Source organism: Molothrus ater, chromosome 1, assembly GCF_012460135.2.
Source record: "Molothrus ater isolate BHLD 08-10-18 breed brown headed cowbird chromosome 1, BPBGC_Mater_1.1, whole genome shotgun sequence".
In the NCBI taxonomy this organism is placed as follows: Eukaryota; Metazoa; Chordata; class Aves; order Passeriformes; family Icteridae; genus Molothrus; species Molothrus ater.
Window position 1 is genome coordinate 125,094,378 of NC_050478.2, and position 16,499 is coordinate 125,110,876.

Consider the following 16,499-nt stretch of genomic DNA (forward strand, 5'->3'; position numbering starts at 1 on the left):
ACTGCTAATTCAAACTCATCTTGGCTCTGTCACCTGGCATGAAAACCACTCCTTAAAATCTGGTATCAAATTTTCTGAGGGTGTACTCTATCTCATTTCTAGATCATCAGTGGAAGTATAGAAAACCCACATATAGCATATAAGTAACATTGTTTATGATCTCTTTCAGCTGTAATAGTTACCATTTTCACTTCCAGTCCAGCAGCAACCAAGTTATCTCCAGAGTAGTTAACATAGTGGCTTCTGTTTCCCAAAACAATACCTTTTTTCATGTGTTTTGCAGCTTACTGTGTCTGATACCTAAAGTTTATGAACATCCTCTTAGCCTCTTGCAAATTCACTAGTCCTTGGTGGTAAGAAATAGGGTTTCCACTATCAAATATCTCAAGGTGAATTCACATTGAATGGATAATTAAGAGGTTTCATGAGCTGAACAGCAGTGTGAAAAGCAGAGAGATTTCCCAGACCAAGGCCACTGCTGTCACTCTTCAAACACTCATAAAATGCTTTGTGTTGGAAGGGACCTTTCAAAATCACTAGTCCAACACCCTGGCAATGAGCAGGAGCATCTTCAACTAGATCAGGTTGTCCAAAACCTCAGGCAACCTGACCTTGAATGTTTTCAGGAATAAGGAATCCACCACCTCTCTGGTCAACCTGTGGCAGTATTTCAGCACCCTCATTGTAAAAAATGTGTTCTTTATATTTAGTTTGAATCTACCCTCTTCTACTTTAAAAACATTACCTCTTGTCCTGTTGCCACAGACCCTACTAAATAAATCATTTCACTTAAGCCCCCTTTAGGTATTGAAATGCAGCTATGTCTCCACAGAGCCTTCTCCTCCAGGCTGAGCAAACCCAGCTCTCTCAGACTTATAGGACACGTGCTTTATCCCTCTGATCTTTTTTGTGGATCTCCTTTAGATCTTCATCAACAGGTCCACATCTTTCCATGGATCACTGAAGACTCCAAAGCTGGATGTAGTACTCTAGGTGGTGTCTCATGAGAATGGCGCAGGGGCAGAAAATGCAGGTGCCTTGACCTGCTGGACACATTTCCTTTGCTGCATCCCAGGATGCAGTTGGCTTTTTGGACTATGAGAGCAGAAAACAGGCCATTGCTGCAGGCTCCTGGTGTTGATTTACAAAATTAGGAAGACACTCCAGATGGAGACCAGACCTTTTGCTTTATTAACTTAATGCATCTATCAAAGAGAAGAAATATCTGTAAAAGAAGTAAATTTATGCCTTGGATGTAGGATAGGTGTAACTGCAGCAAGTAAAGTAAAATGAAGAATTTATTGCAGCAATACTTTAACGGATCCAATTTCTAGAAAAGTGCTACTGTAATCAGTAGAAGCTCTTATCTAGAAATCCTTATATGCTACCCCAAAATGCTACTTTTTTAACCCTTAGTATTTTTATAAAATCTATATTTATCATGTAAAATCATATCTGTTCCTTATTTGATCATGTTTCCCTAGGCATGTGGTAAGAAACCAGTTCTTCTGGTGTTTTCTCTAAGGCCAGATTGTTCTCTTTAAAACAAGGTAGGAGGGATTGCCAACTATGCACTTTAGTACAACAGCATATGCTGATCAGTGGAGCTCAGGATGTAATTACATATGTTGTTTTATCCTATATTATGTCCTTTTATTTTCTTACATTTTTTATTTAAGTTGAAACTCAAAATCAAACATGTAGATCAATTACTGGTACTCCCTGTTGATGTCCTATTCCTAGGATCCCAAATCAGCTCTGTTACCTAATTAGTATATTTCTCGGCATTAGCCTTAAATGATTGCAGTCAAATACCCTTTTTATTAAGAAGTATTTCCTGCTGTCTTTTTTTTTTTTTCTTAGCCCTATAGCCTAATTCAAAACATGAAAAAAAAATTGCAGCAAATTCAATCTAAGATGAAGGGTAATAAACTATTCAGGACTCCCCTGATTCATAATCTATTTATGTGCTCAATTAGCTAAGGCATGTCTGGTCTAGGAATGAAAATCAGTAGTATCTGTTGTTGTCAGTGCAGGGTGTAAATGTTTGACACACTGTGGAGTCACTGAGTAACTGAGGTGGAATGGCACCTCAGGGGATCATCTTGTCCAACCTCTGTTCAGAGCAGGGTCAGCTAGAGCACGTTGGCCAGCTAGGGTTTTTCCAAGGATGGAATATTTCCAAGGATGGATAGTCTACTTTTGAACTGAGAAGCTTCTTGCAGCGTTTGACCATCATCACAGTGAAACCCCCCCTTATTTTGAAGTGGAATTTCCCATAATTCTATTTGTGTCTGTTGCCACTTGCCCTGTTACTGGGTACCACTGAGAAGAGGCTTTCTCTGTCGTCTTAAATCCTTGGCATCCATGATTTTTTTATAGATATCAATGATATCTCCCCTGTGCCTTCTATATTTTTATATACTGTGAAAATTGAGGGAGTGTGTTATCAGACAGACAGAGGCACAAAAGAAATAGTGTTCCATACTGCAAACATGATATTTATTTTACAAGTATCTTGCATACAATGCACATTCACTTACACAAAAAACACCTTGCAAGTTCTGATAGCCAAAGTAGAGGATATTTCTGGTTTAAAACTGAGATTCCCAGTTGTAGAGGGGTACCTTGTGGCTCTGCCTATTCCACAATGTCCTTCCTCATTTACCTTCTACCTCTATCACTTCCTTCACCATCATGGGCACTCATGCCTTTCCTGTACCTACACAGGCATCTGGCTCTGCTCGTTTCAGAAAATGGTACAAGACCTGGAGTGACCCTGACTCTCTTCTGTTCAGCTTCTTAGTACCACACCAGTAAGGATCGCTCTCATTTTTCTTCACCCTATATTTGTTTAATGAATGTCAACCCTGAAGACCCGGAACATCAGCTGAGCAGTCCCTGTGTGTTTTAGTCAATACCATCCCATAGAAAACACTTTAGCTTACGTATGTGGTGCTATTATAATGATAATAATAACATGATTTGGAAGTTTCAGTCTCTGAAAAGATAAGGCTGTGTCAGTGAAAGTTGCTCCCAAACTAATTGCCTCTCTTTTCAGTAGCAGTTAATTAGCTTTGACAGGGCACTGTGTTTAGGAGACTCCAATAATTCTAGTTCTGGAGCCAGCTGAGGAATCTGTGAATGATATAGACATACTCTATATACATATATTCTCTATATAACTTTCCAGCACTCTCTTAAAAGAACCCAACTTTCACTTGCAGAATAGACTTAGGTGCTGTGCTTGGTGCAGAAGAATGCTGGAATTGGTCCTGAGTGAGGATGATTCTGTACATGTTGTTTTAGGTCACTACACAGGTTTTGCTGTTATGTGCTCTGTAACATCTCTAAGATGTCTTTGCTTTCCTTCCTCTGGGCCTGTTCTTACAACCAGTGATGCCTGTTTGCTGGTGTTACACATAAGATATTAGGAGGATGCTAATACATGCTATTGTGAACAATTCTCAGAGATGGTTTCTGTACATACAGAAACATCTCTTGCCTATTTACTTGAGATAATGGAAGAAATACCATCAGCTTCAGGGGCTCTTTGTTTCTAGAAACATTTTAAGCCTCAGAAATGTGTTGTAGACTTTTTTTTTAAATTACAGTGTGATTGAAAACAAAACAACAAAAGAAACGTGGGGCATCAATGCAGTAGGCATTGCTCAAATTTATTGGGAAATGAGAGTCCTTGTCCCGCAGGATTATTCTCTCTGATGTTGATCTGGCAGAAAGAGCCATCTCTCTCAGCCCTGAATGGGAAATGTTGATACTTCAGCTTTCTGTCACAGTCAATTCAAGTGGAGCCCAATACAGATACACACATCTGTGTAAACTGTTCTTTGTTTTGCTTCCTAGGATAATTAAGTAAAAGCCTACTAGATGAGCACAATTACTCAAAATTAATCACTTTCAAGCTAGTTAAATCATGACAGATTAATTGCTTGTATCTATTCCTACATTTGGGTTTGTTTTATCAGCAGAAATACTCAAGTAGCTCTCCTGTTCTGGTAAATCATTGCTCTTTTTACGAGAAAATTGTAAATATTTGTTGATTAGAATCAATTATTCTTTAAATTAAATTTTAAAAATTAGGTGGCTTTTATTACATTTTGAATGGATGATATTTGTCTGCACTTATCCCAAGCAAATTTTTAAATTTTGTAAGTGTTCAAGGCCAGGCTGGATGGGTATTTGAGAACCCTGGTCTAGTGAGAGGTGTCCCTGCCCAGGATCTCTAAGGTCCCTTCCAACCCAAAACATTCTATAATTCTGTGATTATTCTGATGCCATTTAGCTTCTTTTTGAGAATCTGGGGTAAGTAACGACACTCTGGGAAAGACAGTCTGACATTAACATTGTACATACTTTATGAAAGAGGATAGGTCTCAATTTGTAGAGGCAGTTCAGGAATTTGAATACATGATGATGTTCTATGATATAAGGAAGAATTTTTTTTTACATTGAAGGTGGTGAGAAACGCCAACATCTTTCCTATAGAAATGGTGAATACCCCACCCCTGGAAACACTTGAAGTCTGGTTGGGAATCTAATTTAGTTTAAAATGCTTCTGCTCATGGCAGGAGAGTTTGAACTAAATTACTTTATAGGTCACCTCCCACACAAGCATGTTTATGATTCTATGATTCTGTGATTCTGTTTCAAACAAGTTTGGTACTTTATAATCTCTGGTGATGATATTTCACATTAATTATTTGGACAGTCAAGAAAGTAGCTTCTGTGTATTACTAACATGTGAAAGATCTCTTACTTATTTGCTTTAAGCCATGCAAAATTTTTCTCTGTGAAGAGCACTTACAGTTTGTCAAGGTTTGAAGTCACCCTAAATTTAGCCATCCAAATATTAAGCTTGTACATTATTCTGGTTATCTCATTCTGCAACCACTGGAAAGGAAATGAGAGAGGCATTGTCAAAGGATGATTGATTCCACCTAGAAAACCATACTGTGATCACATTAATTAATTTTTCTTAATGGTTAAAGTTATGTGAGATGAATAAAAGCACTTGTTGCTAGTACCAAAGACTGCAAAGAAAGACTACTGTCTGCTGAGCAGATCTTGTGAGGTTGGATGAGAAATCTGATATTCTGTCTCTGACATTATATGGTAGTTTATCCTCTCTTTTCATCTTAGTAAGGTAAGCTCTGTCCTCTGTAGGCTCATCTCTCTCTACTGACTCTAAACAGCCCGAGGACCTCTTAGTTTTGATGTCTTGCTTTAAAATATCTTATGTTAAATGAATGCCATTCACAAGGTCTAGAAAGTCAGATGGTTATTTAGATATTATTGTGGTTTTGGGTTCAGGGCAATTACTTACTGCTAGAAAACGCTTAAAAGCTGGAATAAATGTCTGAACCTGTCATTTTTCAAAACATGACTTTACAGTTTATGATTTCTAATAAAATAAACAAATGATTTTACAGATATTAATGTTAAAAATCCCCTCAGCTCTCTAATACATGGAATGATAATAAATATTAGAAAAGCTAATTCAAATGGATGCCAAACCCTCTGCATTTTACTGTTATTGTTTCAAGAATGTAGTACTGCAAGGTTAAAAAAAGATTTGAAAGGAACCAAAAGCTTGACAATCTTGAATTATATTTTTGAGTTCAAATAGAAGTCACTAGAAAAAAAAGCTTATCTCCTGTGTCAGGGGACAAGAAGGAAAAGTATAATGCTAAAGAATAAGAAAAGGATACCTTAAATATATATATTTTAAAAAATTCTCAGTAGAAAGTAGCAGGGTGCTGACCTAGAATAGATTGAGATTAATGACAAGTGGTTCTGCTATTGTATTGATCAGTGCCTGTGGCTATTTAGTAGATGATAAAACACAGAACATTGATTAGGGCTACTGGCAAAATGTTTTATATGTCAGAGCATCACCACTTTTCTTAAAGCTCAAAATAAAGCTTTTAATTACTTGCATATGATGGAATATATGCATAAACACATAGAAATAAAGAAATAGTTATGTCTATGTAATAAAATGTTTAGGAACTACTGGCAAAGGCATTTGTTTAGTAGTACAAAGCCACTAAGGTTTAATACATATCCTTTACCACTATATTAGCAAGCTGTCATGTAACCAGTTCATCATACAGTGAATAAAATTAGCAAACTATTATATACATGGAAAACCAAACATTTTAGCTCTTATTGTATAAAGACTCATCAAAAAAAAAGGATACTGAAATGTTTCTTACCTGAAAAATCTGTTTCACACTTAGAATCTTCCTGTGGGGAAAAATACAGATCTGAACTCATTAGTGACACAGTAGAAATTGCTGAAACATTGAAAAGATTTAAGAGAAAATGAATGAAATAGGAAGAAGACATAAAAAATAAACATTTTCATCATGTAAAGAACTAATTATAGTAGCATTGGTTACTTTGGCAAACAGTCATTGGGATTCTAAGACATAATTGAACTTCCAGAAAGTACAGCAATTACCTAAGAAATGAATGTCAACTTTGAAGAATTTACCAGGAAGAAAAAATAGTGCTGGCACAAGCATAGAAACGTGTTGCAAATTTCCTAGGCTTTGTTTTTATCTGGTTTCTGGAGTTGCAAAATTGTCTGTTCTATTTCTTCATAGAGCAAATAGACTCAGTGTGGTCTTGGTCAGAGCAACAGCTGCCATACACTGAGTTCATTCACAGAGTATATCAAAACATGCAAGTATGTGAAAACCTCAGTGGGAGGGATATATTTCACATGCAGAAGCTGTTCCCCAGTGTAAAATGAAGAACTGCAACCTCCTTAATTGGGTCACTTATGTTCAGGCATCTTTTGCAATTCAGAGATCTTGCAAGTAGGATATACAGCTCAAATGTTCAAAACAATTATTTACTGCCTCATATCCACAGCTGATAGAAATTCATGCTACTACACTTATCTAAATTTGCTCACTGGCCCTGAGGAGACACCAGATGACTCTTTGCTGGCCAGGCAATCATTAGTCAGCTGTAAAAGTGCTGCCTCCACTCCTTGCAGAGAGATGTTCAATCTTGCTAAATGCCCATCTTCTGATCCTTTGTGTTTTTTTCTTAGGACTCTATTGCTTAAGAAAACTTGTCAGTAGTTTTTCTGGTTTAGTGGGGATTTTTTGGTTGATTTTGTTTTTTTCTTCCTTTAATTTTGAATTGGTAACTATTATTATCTCAACAGTTTTACTTCTGTGTATGTTTTTGTTTTTCTTATCTTGCTTGTCTTTAATCTGTGTACTTTGTCACACATCAGCAGCAATTTTCTCTGACAGAAAGCCACCCAGCTGTGCTATAGAAAATTGGGGGTTTGATCACAGAGAGATAAACCCTTTGGCCATGGGTTACAGGGTCTTATATATTTGTTCTTCCCTATCTGGTAACTTGATCAAGGTCATGTGCAAAGCTCCAGCCATCTGGGTTGAGGATACATATAAATTCCTGAAATTATCTCAGTGCTTTTCAGCTTTCTGATCCCTAACCCCTTTGTCTTACAGTCAGCCTGGCAAAATTCCAGAAAAACATCTACAACACTATTTTGTAAAAAGTGTAATCTAAATCATAGATGGATGAATAAAACTTTGATAAAAGATGCTCTGTTTCTTTGTGTGATTCTTTTTATTCATGCAGAGCATAGAAATGATAGATATCAAAATGAAAATGTCAGCATCTACTCTTCTTATACTATTTTACTTCTGTGTTTACCCATTGAATGAATCTTTCTTCAAAAGCATTACAAACTTTTTAGCTTAATCAATTCTGTCCACTGGAGTCAATAGAAGTCAAGATATTCTTTTTTCTTCTGTGGAATGGTCACTGAGTGGTTTGACCAATTCCCATTTTATGAATGCCAAGAGGAGGAATGGAATAAAGAAAAAAGCTTTTTGATCATAAAAGATAGTAGTGGGGATCAGGGAAAATAAAGAACAGGTAACCTAGGTATTTATGTTATAATATTTATATCTGAACTATTGCCCCATAGTCCCTATATATTCTGTGTGAGAAATTGTTACATATAGGAGAGATTATTTCTGTCCTGCAGCACTCATCCCATGATCTAATAGTCAGATGGATTATTTAGGTGAAGTTCCCAATGACTGGAAGAATAGAAACATCACACCCATTTAAAAAAGGGTGAAAATAAGGGCCCTGAAAACTACCAAACCATCAATCTCACTTCTGTGCTTGGTATGATCATGGACCCATTACTCTTAGAAGCTCTTTCAAGATCCATGGAAGACAGAGGTGATTAGACAGTGATCATGTCTTCACCAAGGACAAGTCATGCCTGACTAATCCAGCAATGGAGCAACTGTGTTGGTGGATAAGGGCAGGGCAAATGATGTCATCTACTTTGACTTCTCTAAGGCCTTTGATGCGGTCCCATACAGCATTATTACTTGTAAGTTGGAGTTGCTGGATATAGGGTTAATGGATAGAGAGGTTGATGGATAAGAAATGGACTGGATGACCACATCCAAGGAGTTATGGTCAATAAATCAATGTCCAAGTGGCAACCAGCAGTAAGGGCTATCCCTCAGAGGTCCATACTGCAAGCAATGCTGTTCAAGATCTTTGTTGATGGCACAGATTGAGTGGTGGATATGATGGTGGGAATGAGTCCATCCACAGCAAGTTTGTGGGTGACACCAAACTGTGTGGTGCACGGTTGATGCACTTGAGAGAAGAGATGCCAGCCAGAGGGCCTGCACAGTGGAATAACTTTTTGAAGTTCAACAAGGCAATTCCTGCACTTGAACTGAGACAATCCCTGATATCAGTATAGACAGCAGGATAAATGGATAGAGAGTAGTCCTGAAGAGAAGGGCTTGGGGGTACAGGTGAGTGAAAAGCTGGACTTGAGCCAGCAATGTGCACTTGCAACCCAGAAAGACAACCACACCCTGGGTTTCATGCAAAGCAGCACGGCCAGTTTGTAAAAGGAGGTGATTCTTCCCTTCCACTGCACTCCTGTGAGACTCCACCCAGAGATCTGCATTCAGCCCTCAGGCTGGTAGTACAAGAAACACATGAAACCATCAGAGTGAGTCCATGGGAGGGCCATGAAAATGGTCAGAGATCTGGAATACCACTTCTGTGTGGAAAGACTCAGAGAGTTGTTCATCCTGGAGAAGTCTCCAGGAAGACCTTATTGTGGTCTTTTAGTACATTAAGTGGGCTTGTAAGAAGGAAGAAGAGAGCTTTTTTGCCAGGACCTATAGTGACAGGACAAGGAGCAATGACTTTAAACTGAAAGAGGGTAGGTTTTGGTTATATGGGAACAATATTTTAATGGTGAGGGGGATGAGATAATGGGACAGGTTGCCCAGAGAGGTTGGGCAACTTCCCCATCTTTTGAAGTGTTCCAGGCCATTTGGATGGGAATTTGAGCAATCTCATCTAAATCTAATGGGAGATGTTTCTGTGCATTACAATGAGGGCTGAACTACGTGACATTTAAAGGTAATTTCGAGTCCAAACAATTCTATGATTTTAAATATGCTGCCTTCTATTTGCTTAATGTAATTGAAATAAGTACTTCACATGGAGACCTTCAATACAGATGTCTAAAGTCAGGTGAATTGAGTCCTATCCATGGTGTTTTTAATGACTAAATGAATACATTTGATGTCAAAAAAAGAGATTAAAAAAGGGAATAGAAGAAGGCATCATCTATGGAATTCCTTTCAATACTTGAAAGTGTTGTTCAGGGAAGTGGAGACTTGGCGTATGTAATTATTTTCTTATTTCAGTTCTGTTTCAAGGGAAATTTTGGGAAAAGGGTTCTTTTTAAAGGTAAAAATGTTACTGAAGCAATATGGCAAGATCATAGTGATTTCATTGTAAAAAAATGGAAATATGGGAGACCCAGTAACACTTTGTTAGCATTTAAAAATATTACTATAAATATTAAACAGACTTTTAGTGTTTTTGTTTCCCCTGCATGATAAAATACTGCATAATACTATAAAATGGAAAAGTATAAATAGTGCTTTCTTCCACTTGAAGGACGTAGAATGTGTTTTCACAAAATGAAAAAACTTTCACAACAAAAAAATTAGTAATTTTTTTTTTCTCCAAACTGGTTGGAGATTCCAGAAATTGTAATATTTGAATATTGGAAGCCTGAAATTGTATAAATATATATGAAGAAGGTATATTTGAGACAGTATATGACATGCAGATGAGATTAGCAGGTATTGTCAAATCTTATTTTTGAAAATCTAAGACTCATCTTTGACTAAAAACATTTTTTTTCAAGATAGTGACAATAAAATAACACAGGAAAATGCACCCTTCAATGACTTAGTTTAAATTATTAAACATCTAACAATTGAAAGTGATATTACATAAATAATGGTCCTTATTTATGTCAGGATGTAGTTATAAGCACTTTGCTAAAAATAAATAGCATTGAAATAGTAACATCTTCTAAGACAATTCACAGGATTTCCTCTATTTAGTAAAATATAATTAACTTTTTCACTTGTCTTATCACATGTCATACATTCTGTGCATACATCTAAATAAAAAGTCTCAATTTTTAGCTTTATTAGAAAGAGCTTTGGGTAATATGACAGCCATTTTTCAGAACTTAGAGTTCAGTGTCTTAAACTATTCGAAGATCTCAGTGTTTTGAATGAATCTTCTGCATTTCAGTGTGTCATTCAAGAGACCTTTCAGGCTTTATCCAATCAAGGTAGCCAGGCATTACTGATGCCGCTGCTGCTGAAGAAGTTTCCATAAAAATCTGACTTTGGTGACTGATCTCATTTATTTTCCAAGTGTTATACTAAGTCTGTCAAGCAGCTCTATAGTTTCCTTCAGTAAAGGTATGTCTTATCTGTGCCACATCACAGAATCATAGAATGGTTTGGGCTGGACAGGATCTTAATGATCCTCTAGCTCCAACCCCCCTGCCATGCACATGGACACCTTCCAGGAGACCAGGTTGTGCCAGTCCCATCCACTCTGGTGCTGAACTTCCAGGTGTGGGACATCTACAACTTCTCTGGATAGCCTGTTCCAGTGCCTCACCATGCTCACAGTCAAGAATTTCTTCCTAATAACTAATATAAACCTACTCCCTTTCAACTTACAGCCATTAACCTTTGTGCTGTTACAGTATTCCCATATGTGTGTGGCTAGGGCATAAAGTCAAATGCAGGGCCTATGCTTCTCTGGGACAGCAACAATTAGGGAATCCTGGAGCCAGGAGTCAGTTTAGAGCTGCCACACTCTCCATGCCAGGGTAACTGTGTGATGAAATTCATGTTTTTCCTCTTCTGTAGGTCAGTCTCTTCATCTCCCCTCCCTGGTTGAAAAACAGTGAGTAAAATGCCAATTTAAGCCTTAAACTCGTATTATTTATCTACTAAGCAAAAGTAAAAAAAAAAAACCAAAAAAGCTTTCCTGGAATAGGAATAGGATAGCTTTCTTGGAATTTCAATATTTTCTAAGTTCATTAGCAGTCCTGGTGGTCGGAAAAGTGTATGTGGTATCATACTAAGTAGATCCATAGTTTGGTTCTGTTAATCCTGGTGGATACAGAAGCTACTGATATTCTTCTATTTTGCCAATACTTTATTGTTTAACTAAAACTTGCAAGAAAATCCTGAGAAAAAAGAGTTGTTTTTTTATTATTTTTTTCCCTTGAAGTGTTATTTTTATATTATATACTCTTGAAGTTAGTCAAGTACGTCATGAGAATTTCCATATCTTGAGCGTATAATGTAGGTACTGCTCGCTTGTGTTCAGTTTGTATTTCAACAGAATTGTTCTAAATACAGCTCCAGACAGTGAGCTTTTCTTAATATTTTTTCAATGACATTTTGTTTAGAGAAAACAACAACAAAAAAAAGCAGATAAAAACTATTGCCATATGAAGCAAGAAAAAGATAACATTTAAACATGGAAGTTACTAGGAACTGGATTGCTGAGCTAGAACTGAAAAAAAAAGGCCTGTTACAAATGTGCTATCAAAGTATTGTTAACCAGTGAATAAGCAAACTATTCCTAAGCACATGAGAACCATTCAGTTATTGTAAGGAAAAATTTTTAGACATTTTAGAAGCTAACTATAGGTTTAGTTGTATATTTGTCAAAGTATTTTATATTGTTTAAGATAGCGTACAAGATTTTGTGCAGATAAACATTAAGTTGATGAAAATGTATTATTCGGTTTTGTCTAATTTTACATTTTCTGGACTAAGAAGTGAAGCAGAAAAATCAAATACTATAAAACTCATCCCTGACAAAACACTTTCTTGTGTTAGTCTTGTGTGGCCCTTAGTGCATCTGGAAATGTAACAACTGTCCTATTCTTTCTGGACTTGAGTCCTCGGAGGGTGAATGAAATTATCTTCTCTTCCGCTCATATTAGCATGCCTTATCTTTATTTTCTCTCTTGATTAGTTTAGTGTGCATAGACATGGGTATTATCTCTGCTGTCAAGTCATCTTGACGCTCAGGCTCATCATTTAAGCTCAAACTTCCTGACTTTCCATATTGCTAATTTTGTAGTTCAACCTCTCTCTCTGACATGAGGTTATCTGGAGTTCACTGACCTGAGTCAATGCCTGGGACTTCACAATAGGCAGCAAGAGTATGGACGTGGGCAGCAGGAGCTATGGGGTCTCCCTGGAGCAGGCAGAGCAGCAAAACAAGGTGAAACTAGGCATGACGTTGGGACTGGGCTGAGAGTGAGGCTTGCACACAAAAATGGCAAGAAGTGCTCCTTTTCCATAGCTGTAGGGGGGAGCAAGGGATTCAGCTCATCCCAAAGAGAAAGATTTTGAAAACAGACACTTTTTACTAATTAGACACAATATCTTTTTCCAGAATTTGTACTCTTTGTCTCCTCATACAGTTCTCTAGTTAGATCCAGTACAATTGTTTGACATCAGACTTAGAGTTTACTTTTTGAACAGATACAGTAGAGGAGGATTCAGATAGGAGATATTTTAGTTGTCTGCCAGAGAAAAGTTCCTGAATATGGAAACCACACTATGGTTAATCACTTCGCTTAACCACCCATAGTTTATTTTAAAAAAAGTTATGATTTCCTCTACTTCTATGATTTCAAGTGAGTATTTTTTCCCCCTATATTTCACTTTTTAATTCTCATAGCACATCTATGTCAATGGCAATCTATTTACCTAATATGATACTCAAAGGGCTATAGAGTAGAAAAATGAAAGAGTCAAATTTTCAGGTTTGAACAGCTCTAAATATAGTTTCTAATATTTTTTTTTGTATTTTTACATAGATTTTATATAATAATCCAGTTATCTATGAACATTCTTGGTTAAACAGTGAGGTGCTTACATATATATTTGCTTTGAAGACTCAGAAAACTTATGTAAGAAAAAACACTGGTGCTGCTAGTGTATGAACATATGATCATGCAAAAATGTTCACAGCTGTGACAGTTTTTCTCAAGAACTTTTTTTATCAAAGAAATACAGAAGTATTTAGGTTGGAAAAGACATTTAAGATTATTGAATCCAAGTGTTAAACCAACACTGCCAAGCCCACCTCTAAACTGTCTGTAAATGACACATCTACATGTCTTTTAAATATTTCCAGGCATGGTGACTCAGATATTTTAAAAATATCCTGACTAGTTAACATCATGTTGAAGCAGCATCCTGACATGTTTCCTCATTGCTTTATTAACCTCCAGGCAACAACATAAGTTACTAATATATTTCAGGACTCAGTTGAAACGTGGACATAGGAATGAGAACACTGGAAACCAGACCTATGATGAAATGCAGTATTTAAAAGGGGAAACAGTATAAGCTAGCACAACAATTTTGTATGTTCAAATCACTGCTGGCTGTTCAATTTATGGTTTATATTCTTACACCTTACTTATATTCTTAAATCCTTGTTTGCTCACCTTGAGCATCCTTTCTTTTCTGCATGGGAGAAGTGTACTAAAATTAAACAAATATATGGCCCAAGAGTGATTATGTATAAGCAGTTTTTCTTCATTTCAGTGCTGGTTGTTTATGAAATATGCATGAGGCACAAAATTTGCATCTGCAGATGCACACACATTGCAGATCTTGCATCTGTTGGTTAAAATCAAAACAGAACAACAGGAACAAGAATTATCAAAAACAGAAAAAGGAAAACTTCCTCTTCAGAATCTCTTCAGTTAAATCTTGGGGGAATATTCAAAGCAATGCGGTCTTTGTATTGTGTTGGTGTTTTTTTTTAATTTCCTTTTCCTGGTCTTTCAGAACTAGCCACTGAAAATAAAGATTCTGTAGCAGCCTGTGACAAGCAGTTGTGTTCATTGTGTGTTGAAACATTACCTAGTTGTCTCATCACCATGACTTTAACTTCTTCAGTGGCTTTGAGACTTCTGTGGCTTTGGTTCCTGACACAAGCAGAGTTGTTCAATCTGTGACATAAATTATGATGCTCTGCTTTGTAATTTGATGAAGTTTGTAAAAAAAAAAAAAAGAAACCCCAAGGATATTTATAATCAAAGCATGCAGATGCATTCCTCCAGGTTTTTCACAATCTGTGGCCTTTTTTTTTTTTGGTGCCATAATTCCATGATTATGTAGTACTGAATGCAAAGTTACACAAGAAAGGCATTTCTCACTGCAATATCTGGGTTACTCTGCATTAGGAGGCTGACAGGCAAGAAGAAATGAAGGATCTGATGCTCTGTGAATATCTATGACAAGCAGCATTGTAAAATTTTATTGATAATTAAAGTAGTGATAGAGCTTAATGAGAATATAAAAATTGTATGCTTATATTTCAGAGTTGAGTTTTTAAACCTATTTTAGCAATCTGAGGTTGAAAATTATTTTGTACGTTTAATTACATAATTTGTTTAAATAGTTTTCAGGGTGCCTAGAGGTTTTCATAAGGATGTTTTCTAATTCGTCACAAATTCAATTTCCTCTCTGTTATTAAAGAAATTCTAAAAAGATTAAGATTAGGTTAAGCAGAACCTGAAGATTTCAGATGTTATTTCTCTGGCAAGATTAAAGAGAGAGAGATTTCTTTTTACAAAAGAAGTCAGAGGAACAGACGGAAGCAGCTTTTTTCAGCTTTTGCTGTATCCCACAACTTTTTTTTACTCCTTTTTTCCACTGAAGTATGTTTTTCACCCAAAGGGTCTCATTCTGAACGCATTCAAAACAGATGCCACTAGAGCTACAGACCACAATAATTGTGGCTTTGGTGTGATGGATTTTAAGAGGATTTTAATGTTTCTAAAATAACTAGAAGCAAATTGTTTCTATATTCAATATGGAATGGCAGTAATTGGCAGTAATTGTGCCTTGGTCCTTTTTCACTTGATAAATTTTGGGTAATGTAAGTTATGGTGAGATCTCGGAGGATGCAGACAGTCCTCTGTATATTGGTAAAGTCTGTGAAGTGATTAAAAGTGTCTAATGCTACTGTGGAAATCTAAGAGTTATATAGCCAGGTTATTTTTGCACTATGATCAAAAACCTGGACAAAATTTTATGACTAGTTGTATGTAATTTTATATGTGAGAGAGCATGAGAAGTCAGACAATCCAGTTGTAACAGCTGTTTTTTCTGTTCCTAAAACTCAGGGTTATATGGGTTAAGAGTCATAGTAGCCTGAGCTTTCAAAAAAAATCCTGTAGGAAAGTTAAGCCCACTACCCACTGAAGCACAAGATGACTTAGCAACAGTTAAAGCCCCTGTGGAGGACTGGGAAGCAAAATAAAAAGCCAAAAGCATTTTATTTCTCTTTTGCAATAACACTCTCAATATAAGAATATTTCACATTAGAATTAAGAGGCCAAAAAGCTTTTACCTTTATTTAGTTTTAAAATAATAAAAGCAAGTCAAAAGGTGTAGAATGTCTACTAATAAGTCGAATAAGTTATGATGGATCTTGATTCCATCATAATAAACGAAACATCCTTAATAAATGAAATCATAAATCTTGATGGAGTTACGATTGTATCAGATTGTCTTTACAATTTGTCAAGTATTTTCTGTCTTTAATGTGCTGAAATAGTTTCACTTGAGTAGAAGGGACTATTTAAACAAGTAACTGTTGTGGAAGCCCAGAAGATGAGGGGCTAACGTGTACATGTCACACAGCAGCAATAACTGCGTAGCTGTGGAACCAACCCAGGACTGTTGGTAAGAACATGCTGTGCAAACAGGCAAGAAAGAACAAGATATAACTGGAGATGGGGGCTATATGGAGGTAGGCCAGCCCTTTCCTGGACAAAAAATTCTGTCTCTTAGACATAAGTACAACATAGTGCAGTACAATTGCTAGAATGAGGTCAAGAAGCTGACATGGACTGGTGGCCAAAGATCACTACAGTAGGGAGCGACCATGACCACCAAAAACCCCCAAAGCCCTTCAGCCCACTTCCAGAATGGTCTCAAAAAGTGAACTGCACATGGAAACTAATTAGCATAGAAAGTGGAAAACATAGCCCCAGGGTGGGGAAAACTTTG